The sequence below is a fragment of the Lynx rufus genome, unplaced genomic scaffold (genome assembly GCF_022079265.1).
Source record: "Lynx rufus isolate CCGP_SWC_20201006 ecotype Redwood Valley unplaced genomic scaffold, mLynRuf1.p SCAF_16, whole genome shotgun sequence".
Taxonomy (NCBI): Eukaryota; Metazoa; Chordata; class Mammalia; order Carnivora; family Felidae; genus Lynx; species Lynx rufus.
Genome location: NW_025814830.1, coordinates 24,516,786 through 24,526,927, shown reverse-complemented (window position 1 = coordinate 24,526,927; position 10,142 = coordinate 24,516,786).

The following is a 10,142-nucleotide window of genomic DNA, read 5'->3' as shown; positions in this document are numbered from 1 at the left end:
CCCAGGCGCCCCTGTTCATATACATTATTACCTCACTTAATTCTCACCACTCTTAAAGTAGGTATCTTATTATTATTATTATTATCATCATCATCATCATCATCATCATCTCTGTTTTCCAGATGAGGAAACAGACAGACTCAGACATGTTAGGTCACTGGCCCAAAGTCAATAAGAGGTAGGTAGACCCAGGGGTAGAACCCAGGTTTGTTTGCCTCCTGAGCTCTGGGTCTTAACAAGTAGGCTCCACCACCCAGAATGGGGAAACTGGGGAGGCAGGCATGTAAATGGCTAACTTGATATAGAAATGCCCCTGGTCAGTTTGGGGTCTTTGGTGAGTAAATCATCATCCTTCAAGTGTGGCCTTCAAGAGTCTGGGAAAAAATGTTCCCAGCTAAAAGTAGCTACAGCAGAGGGTCCCAGCCAAAGTCCAGCCAGAGACTGGCAGACTTCTCCGATGGCTTGAAATTCCTGCTGGCCGGGGTTCCACTGGCATGGAAGTGTTTATGCTTGCCTCAAATTAGTTCTCCCACGCCTTCCAGGGCCCTAGCCCGTATTTGGGATGGAAAAGGGAAAATGAATCCCGGTGGGGATTCAAAGGCATCAGAAAAATTCCACAGGGGCCGCAGCATCTCCACACGGGGACCAGGGCTCCAAGCAGTAGCATCTCTGGGGCTTCGTACCTGGACTCTTTGCACAGCAGGGCAGCCGGCCCGCAGGACAGGAATGCCCTCACACACTAGTTCAGAAGAAAGGCACTTTGGGAAGGACCCTTATGAGGGCGAGCACACTTCCACAGCCAAATTAGGTGCAGGAATCGAGAAAGAAGAGAAGATCTAACTGTTGTTTCTTGTCTGTTGAAAGTGGGCCTTTCTTTCTCCCTTCGAGAAGGTGCTATGGGATTGGATTCCTTTGGCCGTGAGAAGCAGACACCCCAAATAAAAGCATCTCCGTGGAAAGAAAAATTCCCAGAAGACCATGCCGCATGTACCCTTTTATGATGCCTAAAAGCAGGCAAAACAAAGTAACGTACTGTTTGGCCGTACATTTATATCGGACAAAACCACACACACACACACACACAGGAATAATAAATATAAAATTCAGGGCACTACTCAACAGGGGGGCTCTGGGGTGGGGTGATCAGGGGGCTAGTTCAAGAGAGAAACACGTACCAGGGAGTAACTACAATGGGCAATATTCGAGTTCTTGAGAGTTTTGAGTTGAGCGACGGGTTCCTGGATGTTCATTATATTAATAAATATACCAGTGGCATGTCATAAACCAAGGCTTGTGATTAATCCAATTCTGTCTACCTGTCAACTTAGGTCTGTCCTTAAAGGGGGCCTAAATAACAACACTAATATACCACTTCCTGGGTGCTAGATGCTATAATAATCGCTTTACACATGCAAACCCATTTACACCTCCCAGCAGCCTTACAAGGTGGATCTTATTCTACACTCATTTTACAGAAGAGGAAACTGAGGCAAGAGAGGTTAAGCGTCTCGCCCAGGGTCACACACCTAATGAGTGGCAGGTAGCTAGGCTTCAGAGGCGTCACTCTTGGTCGCTACACCGATAAGGATGTTGACACCTCGTATAACCACAAGCCCAGAGTGGAGCCATTTTCAGGGCGGGTCAGTTCCGTGGCTCGGCGACATCATCAAAGATGCCGCCGTCACTGCATCCCGCACGGCCACGATGTCCTTGCGTTTTCAGGCAGTCACGTGCAGTTTGGTAAAAAGAGTAATTTCCTCCGGTGTGCGGCGTTTCATTGGGGAGGAAATCCTTTTCCAGATCTAACTTTTGAGACTGAGCTGAGTCCCATGCCCAGACTCAAACCGATCATGGGCCACAGTAATGGGGTTAGAACATTCACAGTTCACCCCCTGAGACCGCGAGGGTAGGAGGGAACGGCTGATGGGGGAGGGCAGTCAAGAGTGTTGGCCTCCGCCGCTGCTTGGGGTGGTCCCCAAGGGCTCTGAGAGGAAAAGCTGGGTGACCCCACTTGGACTGTGAGCTCCCTGGACAGAATCCTTGTCTGTTGCCCTGCACTGCCTGTCTCCTGCCCAGTCAAGGCCCATTAAATAGCAGACACGCAGGTGTAGTGGATGCGTCAGTCCTGGAGACCATCCCCCTCACGGTCCCCTGCTGAGGGAAGAGGGGACACACCGTCCCTGGAGCACAGGTAGCTGACGTCTGTCTCACCCTGCCTCTGACCAGAGACGATTGGTCGAGGGTCGATCACCCGACCTAAGGAAAGCTATCCCACAGACTAGCAAACAGCCTGTGGTACATCGCAACACAAAGATCTCCCAAAAAGGTGGACTAGTGGGTGTCCGAGCCCAGATTCCCCAGAAAGCTGAGCCTGCGTCAAAGCTTACCTGCTAACGTGTGACTGACAGACACCCGGGGAAGCAAGAATGACGGGCAAGGGTAAGTGAAGCCAGGAAGGGGGGTGAGTGGATCCCCCTTCAGAAGTGGAGAACTTACTCCCCAGCTCTGGGAGTGCTGGGGGCAGGTGGCCCCCAACTGCCCGCCCTCTTAGGAATTGCTCTCCTGAGGTCCCCTGTCCCCTGGTTACACCCCCTTCCGGGAGCAGCCCCATCTCTGGCTGATCAGCAGAGGGGCACAGAGGCCCTGTCCCTCACTCACCCCGACTCAGGACAACTCCGAAGGGTGCCACCAGCCTCGGGTCTCCCACTGAGACTGCATCACCCCCCACTTCTCCTTGAGTCCGACCTGCTGGTCCACAGGCCGGGACCCCGAGTGCACGCCCAGTAAACTTCCCGCAGAGGGAAGGGAACCCAGAGAGGCAGAAGGAAAGCAAAATTCAAACGTGAGCGTGACCTAGCTGGTCCCGGCTTCCCGAAAAATCCAGCGGAGTGACATCTTCACAGAGGACCCGTGGAAGAAGACTCATCTCAGAAAAGTCTGTGGAAGCGAGGACGGTGGGAAACTTCTGCCTCCTGACTCTCACTCGTCCAGGTTTGCCTCTTCCGTGTGCCACTCGGCCCCTCCAGGCAGCTGCCAGCACCTCCGTGGGCACCGTTGGATCCGCACGGGAGCTGCTCCCTTCCCCACCTGGGCAAGTACAGAGGAGGCCATGCCACAGCCCGAGCTTTGCCCCCAGGGTCGCCGAGACAGCTAGCGGTGCCAAGAGATGCGATGACAAGAGATGGTGGCCGGGGCTTCCCACGCGCCAGAGCGGCTGGGGCCACTCCGGCTGGGGACGGAGCAAGGGACCCAGGGCCAAGAGCAGACGGGGTCATATGGATCTGGTCGAGGCCTGGTACACGGAGCCAATCTGAGTCCCTGCTCTGGACTGGGGGGCATGAGGGGAAAGTCCGCGAAGAGCAGGAGAGTCGCCTTCAGGGTATTTCTTCTGGGCTGAGGAGCCTGGGCCCCATGCTGAGGGGACAGACAGCCCGCCCTATGGGACAGCCACCTGGCACCCTGAATGCCCTTCCCGTCCCAAGGCACTCAGCGGAGCAGCGACCGTTCCTATTCTTAGAGCGTCACGAGATTTTATTGAGGTCACTTGAGGGGCTCTATCTCTTGTGGTCACAGCAGCCTCGTGCAGAAAGCAGGGGGGCCTGAGTCTCCACCTCCCGCTTCTAGAGGAGTCCAGCGAGAGCCAGGCCCCGGATTAAGTTGGACAGTTGGGGAAAGAGACTCGCTCTGCAGAGTGTGCCGCGAAGTTTTTCCTCCAAGCGCGGCTCCGTCTATCTTGGCGACCCCTGAGGTGGCCCTGAAGCCACTGGGGTTGGGTGGGAGAGGAGACCACTGGAAAGCCAGGGAGGAAGCCACCACCACGGCAGCCACAGTAAAGAGAGCACTGGAGAAAGAACCCAGATGAAGAGGGAAACCAGACTCAGTACAAGAGTCGCCCCTTATCCATGGGGAAGATGTTCCAAGACCCCCCGTGGACGCCTGGAACCGTGGAGATACCGAACCCTACATACTCGGTTGGGTGTCTGACTTCGGCTCAGGTCATGATCTCACAGCTTGTGAGTTCGAGCCCCACATCGGGCTCTGTGCTGCCAGCTCGAAGCCTGGAGCCTGCTTCCGATTCTGTGCCTCCCTCTCTCTCTGCCCCTCATGCTCTCTCTCTCTCTCTCTCTCTCTCTCTCCTTCAAAAATAAATAAACATTAAAAAAAATAGAAGTTAGGCACAGTAAGAGATTAGCAACCATAACTAATGATCAAATAGAACAATTATAACAGTTTACTGTAATAAAAGTTATGTGAAGGTGCTCTCTCTCTCTCTCTCTCTCTCAAAATATCTATTGTGCTGGGTTCTCACCCTTCCTGTGATGATGTGAGATGATAAAATGCCTACTGATGAGAAGAAGTGAGGTGACTGATGTAGGCATTGTGAGCTAGTGTTAGGCTAACTATCGACCTTCCTATGACATGTCAGGAGGAGGACCATTTGCTTGCAGAACGTGGTTGACCGCGAGTAACTGATACCGCAGAAAGCAAAACTGACGATAAGGGGTGGGGGGTGGGGGGATGCGTTTCAGCCTTGAGCCTTTTTATCTTCATTCCTTCTTCCGTCAAAAATTACCCTTCCGAACCCTTGTGCACTGTGGGTGGGAATGTGAATGGCGCAGCCGCTCTGGAAAACAGTACGGAGGTTCCTCAAGCAATGAAAAATAGAACTACCCTATAATCCAGCAATCCCACTTCTGTGTACCTACCCAAAGGAAACGAAATCACTATCTGGAAGGGATATCTGCACTCCCATGTTCACTAAAGCGTGATTCACAGTAGCCAAGACACGGAGGTAACATAGGCATCAGTCAACAGGTAAATGGATAGAGAAAACATGAATGTTAGTGAGAAGGCATAAACTTTTGGTTGTTAAGATGAGTAAGTTCCGAGGATCTAATGTATAGCATGGTGGTTCTAGTTGATCAAACTGTGTAATATATCTGAAATTTGCTAAGAAAGGAGATCTTAACCATTCTCATACACACACACACAGACATACACATGCACACGTGACCATGTGAGGTGATGGACCTGTGAATTAACTTGATGGTGGGGATCTTTTCACAGTACACACATATCAAATCATCATGTTGTACACTTTAAATATCTTACATTTGTTGTCAATTATACCTCAGTAAGTCTGGAAAAAAAAATTACCCTTCCTCAGCACCTGTCCTTTGGGGCCCTCATAGGAGATTAAAACCAAGCTAGAAATAAACAATCCAATTTATTTCTTTAAAACAATCCACTTTGGGGGCACCTGGGTGGCTCAGTCGGTTAAGCATCAGACTTCGGCTCAGGTCATGATCTCGCAGTCCGTGGGTTCGAGCCCCGTGTCGGGCCCTGTGCTGACAGCTCGGAGCCTGGAGCCTGCTTCGGATTCTGTGTCTCCCTCACGTCTCTGCCCCTCCCCGCCTCACACTCTGTCTCTCTCTATCTCTCAAAAATGAATAGACATTAAAAAAAGTTTTTAAACGATCGACTTCAAAAATGAGTTAAGGGCTTGAGTAGATATTTCTCGAAAGAATATGTACAAATAGCCAATAAGCACACAAAGAGATGCTCAACATCACCAATCATTAGGGAACTGCAAATCAAGACCACAATGACATGCTACTTGATATTATTAGAATGGCTGTTATCAAAAATAAAAAAAAAAAGTAAAACAAGTGTGGTAGGGATGGGGTAAAACAGGAGGCCGTGCGCATTGCTGTTGGCAATGTAAAAACAGTGCAGCTGCTTTGCAAGACGGTATGAAAATCCTCAAAAATTAAACATAGAATGACCATATGATCCAGAAATTCTACTTCCGGGTATTTCCCCAAGAGAAGTGAACACAGAGACTCAAACAGACGTTGGGACACCCATGTTCATAGCAGCAATATTTACCATAGCAAAATGCAGAAGCGACCCCAGTGTCCTTCAGCAGACAAATGGATAAGCAAAATGGGGAATGTGTGTACAATGGAATATTATTCAGCCTTAGAAAAGAAATTCTGACACCTGCTACAACATGGGTGAATCTTGAAGACACAGGCACTATGGTAAGTGAAACTAGAGAGTCACAACAGGACAAATGCTCTAGGTTTCTACTCATATGAGGTACTTAGAGTAGTCAGATTCATAGAGACAGAAAGAATGATGGTTTCCAGGAGATGAGGAGGGGAAGGTGAGAAAGGGGAGTTAGTGTTCCATCGGGACAGAGTTTCGGTTAGGTAAGATGAAAAAGTTTTGGAGACCGATGGTGGGGATGGTGGTGTGTGTATCGAATACCACAGAACTGTGCACTTAAAAATGGCTGTCATGGGCGCCCCTGGGTGGCTCTATCGGTTGAGAGTCTGACTTCAGCTCAGGTCATGATCTCTCGGTCCAAGAGTTCGAGCCCCGCATCAGGCTCTGTGCTGACAGCTCAGAGCCTGGAGCCTGCTTAGGATTCTGTCTCTGTCTCTGTCTCTGTCTCTCTCTCTCTCTCTGGCCTTCCTCCACTGATACTCTGTCTCTCTTTCTCAAAAATAAATAAACATAAAACAACTTTTTTAATGGTTGTCATGGTGCATTTTACGTTATGTGCCTTTTACCACACACACCAAAAAAGGAGACTATTTGGTCAAGTGCGAGGCCACTGTGCCCTCATTCATTGTGTAGATGAGGCTGAGCAGAGAAAGAACAGCTGTGACAGCAGAGGCAAGAGGAGAACTTAGGTGTCCTGACACTCCAACCTTCAGCCCTGGCCCTTCAATTCAAGATTCTGAACTCCGTGACCAGCATCCCGACGCACGTCTCTACACAAGACCCTGCCCTTCCAAGGCTCTGGAGATCCATCACCTGGATCACTGACCCATATTCCCATAAAGAAAAGGACAGGCGTAGGAGATTCACAGCTCCAGGCGGTAGGTAGGTATGCCAAGACATAGCCCAAGCTTTACCAGAATGTTCCTTAACGTGAAAAACCTTGGAAGTTCCCCTGTTGCAATTCTGACCACAAATCCCTCATGGCACCCTGTTGGCAATTCATCGAGGAGTTGCTGGATTTCACGCCTGTCTCAGCAAATGTGGTCGGACTCTCGGCTTCTCTAGCCAGCCAAAACCCTGCAAGACTGCCTGCTTTCAGAACCTATCTCAGAGCATCTCTCTGACATCTACACTGGGATGGCAAAAAGTTGGCACATGGACCACTGTACACCATCCGCTGCCCATGGTAGGCATCACTAATCAATCAAGAGTCTATTCCCCACAGAGCAAGGTAAATGCCCCTGAATCGTATCGTCATAGCCTCCAGCTGTCCAATCACTCAGCAGGGGCACCTGAGGTAAGATCCAGTTGCCAGTCACCATCTATGCCAACCAAACACATTCTAGGCTTTTGGGAAGATCCCTTCTATCTTGACTTCAATTTCTTCACCTCTAATGTGAAATGATTTTCATGTCCCTGCCAGTCCTGCCATCCAATGAATTCTATTAATGATGGACTGGATAATTCTATATTGTGGATGGCAGAGAGAAATTCCGTAGGTTTCAAATGAAATTCTATGGTGTTTTTACTTTTTTTTTTTTTTTTTGGCAATAGATCTGGCCTCCCCGTTTTATTTGCATCAGGGTAGGTCGTGAAGCCAGACATCGGGACCTGATTGTGCTCCTAGCCAGCGAGGTCACCAGGGCTTTATGGGAGCCATTTCCCAATTCCTGGAAGGCCCCAGAGCCAAGTTGGTTCCTAACACTTCTCTTCGAAAACCTCCCAGAAGGAGAGAGTTAGGATTAACATTTCTGTCCCTCACATTGCCTCCCACATGGCACCCGACTTGTCCTCTGTCCTGGAAGGGCGGCTATGTCCCTGCAATGGCGCACACATAGTGTTTCTCATTTGCCTGCCGGCCAGCCAGCCAGCCAGCCGGCCGGGCGGCCCTCTCCACCCAGCCCCTGGCCAGCCAGCCAGGCTGCATCAGAGGGAGGGGAGAGGACGGGGCCGCCACTTGCCACCGCGCACTATAAAAGAGAGAGTATTAAATCTTGGCCCCCATCAGAGAACTGCCTTAATTAGGGTGGCGCCGAGCAGGACGCTGTAATTAACTGTGTGTCTGCGTTTCCATTTGAAACATCCATTTCCAGATCTTTGTGATCCAGTCTTCCAAGGGAAGCTCGGCCAGAAGCTCGGCACCCGCGGCCTCAGAGGGGAGGGATGGCCGCTTTCCCTGCTCTTTCCCCTCCTTGCCCCCCTCAGGGTGAGTCTCTGGAGGTGGGAGCCGAGGGTCCTTCTGATAGGGTGTTTATTGTGGGCGCAGAGCTACTGGCTCCCAAAGCGAGGGAACGGTGTCAGCGCAGGTAAGATGTCCGTTAGTTTTGTTTGGCCAGCAACCGTCATTCCAGTAACTTTTATTTTCTTTGCAACAACAGCTCTAGGGACGGGCCATCTGTAGCTCTAGGTCCATGATCTAGGCCGGCCAATCAGAGTGTACATCCCCTGGCCAATCAGAGTGTACCTCCTCTGGCCACAGTGATTGGTTCAGAATTGGCCATGTGACCGATGCTGAGCCAATAAGTGTCTGTGGCAGGACTCTGGCTGGAATAATTGAGGAAATGGGTATTTGGTGCTGGGGCCATGTTTGCTGCCTCGATGGGAGAGTCTGCCTGAAGATAAGGCCAAATTGGGAAAGGTATTTTTAATTTTTTTTTTTTTTCAAAGTTTATTTATTTTTGGGACAGAGAGAGACAGAGCATGAACGGGGGAGGGGCAGAGAGAGAGGGAGACACAGAGTCGGAAACAGGCTCCAGGCTCTGAGCCATCAGCCCAGAGCCCGACGCGGGGCTCGAACTCACGGACCGCGAGATCGTGACCTGGCTGAAGTCGGACGCCTAACCGACTGCGCCACCCAGGCGCCCCTGGGAAAGGTATTTTTAAAAGATGAAGGGTGACAGAGAGAGAGAGAACTGATGACATCCTTTTAAATAACTGAATTCAGCCATACCTGAAGCAAAATACTTGGCAGAATTTTAATTACGTGAGAGGCAATACATTCCCCATGTTTGTTCATGGCGACTAGAACAGAACGTCACCTGCAAGGTAGAGATCTGGTTAAAACAGGTCACTGCATGGGCTCCATGAAATGCGGTCAACACGGATGTACTACACATCCGTGGTATGCCAGGCAGCGTGGAGAATACACCAGTAGACAAGAGTGGGCACCCAACCTTAGGGAGCTTCTGGCCTCATGGGGATGAGGAGACGTTAAGGGTAAAAACCAGACTCACTGTTCTAGTGCCCCCCACGCATTGACGGCTTATCTTCCTTCTGGGTAACTTGAAGCACCGCCTGTAGAGGAGAGTGTCGTCTCTTTATTGGACAGCTGCTCTTGTGTCTACCCAGAGAGCAGTCCCTCTTAATCTGACCACAGTTCCTTGTGCCCAAGTGACTGGTGTGGAGTCACTTGTATGAATCAGCCCCTGGTTCCTAGAGTGGCCACATAACCAGATCTGAATCCTTAAGACGCTATGCCCCCAGCCACAGTGACTAATGTAGGAATGAGCACAGGAATCAAAGTAGACCCATCATCATCATCAATCCTGGAGCTTTTTCTGGAATTGGTGGGGAAAAGATATTATTTTCCCTGGAGGTGCTAAGTAGGATATGGGCCTGATGCTACGGTTAGGGAGCACTCTCTGAGAATGAAGACAACAGAGAGCAAATTAGAGCCAAGAGAAAGACAATCAGAGAGTCTCTGTCCTGATAGCAAATATAGTTTGAGCACCTAGAACCAGCTGTGCCTGAAACCCAACCTTTTGGATAGTTTGAATGGGACTTCTGTAAGTACAAACAAATAATGTTGACTAATGCCCTAGGACTGAAGCTCCTGTCTATCAAGCCTCAGCCAAGCTTTTCATTCTTATCTCTAATAATGAGCTTCATACCCCAACTGACTGAACTGCTCCTCATGCTGCAATACACCCATCACTTTGTAGCACTTTTTGCTCCGCAGAGAAACTCTTTTCTCTAACTGCCCATGAGAATCCTGCCCATCATTCAAGACTCATCTCATGGCTTCCTCCTCTGAGAAGCCCTCTGGGGGGCCCTCTTCTGCACCATATAGCAGCTCTGGTCCCTTGGACCTATAGATACACACCCCTGGCTCTCACCTTTCTTGTTGGCCA